Genomic DNA, 395 nt, shown 5'->3' on the forward strand with positions numbered 1-395 from the left:
ATGTCCCTAAGCTTTAGGATGGATGTCCGAACCTTATAGGTAATGGCTTGCATGGCCAAGCCGTTTATAGCATGATCATAGACCATGGTACACGAATTTGTAGTGTGGTCATGGATTTAGGGTTTTCTCCTCTCTCCCCCTCATGAACATACTATAATTTTGTGATGCTTAGGACAATCAAGCCTAATGAGTTTCTCTTGTGTACATGTTACACAACGTGAGATCTTTATGGGATAACTCTGTATGCCTTTCAATAACAATCTTTGCATCAAGTTTTAGACTAGGATGGCTAATCCAGTCGTGCCATAAAAGTATATAATTTCGTGGGATATATCAGTATGGTCACCACAGCTCTTTCCTCTTATCACACTGATCTGTAGCATAGTTTTGATCAA

This window comes from Brassica oleracea, chromosome C2 (assembly GCF_000695525.1).
Source record: "Brassica oleracea var. oleracea cultivar TO1000 chromosome C2, BOL, whole genome shotgun sequence".
Classification (NCBI taxonomy): Eukaryota; Viridiplantae; Streptophyta; class Magnoliopsida; order Brassicales; family Brassicaceae; genus Brassica; species Brassica oleracea.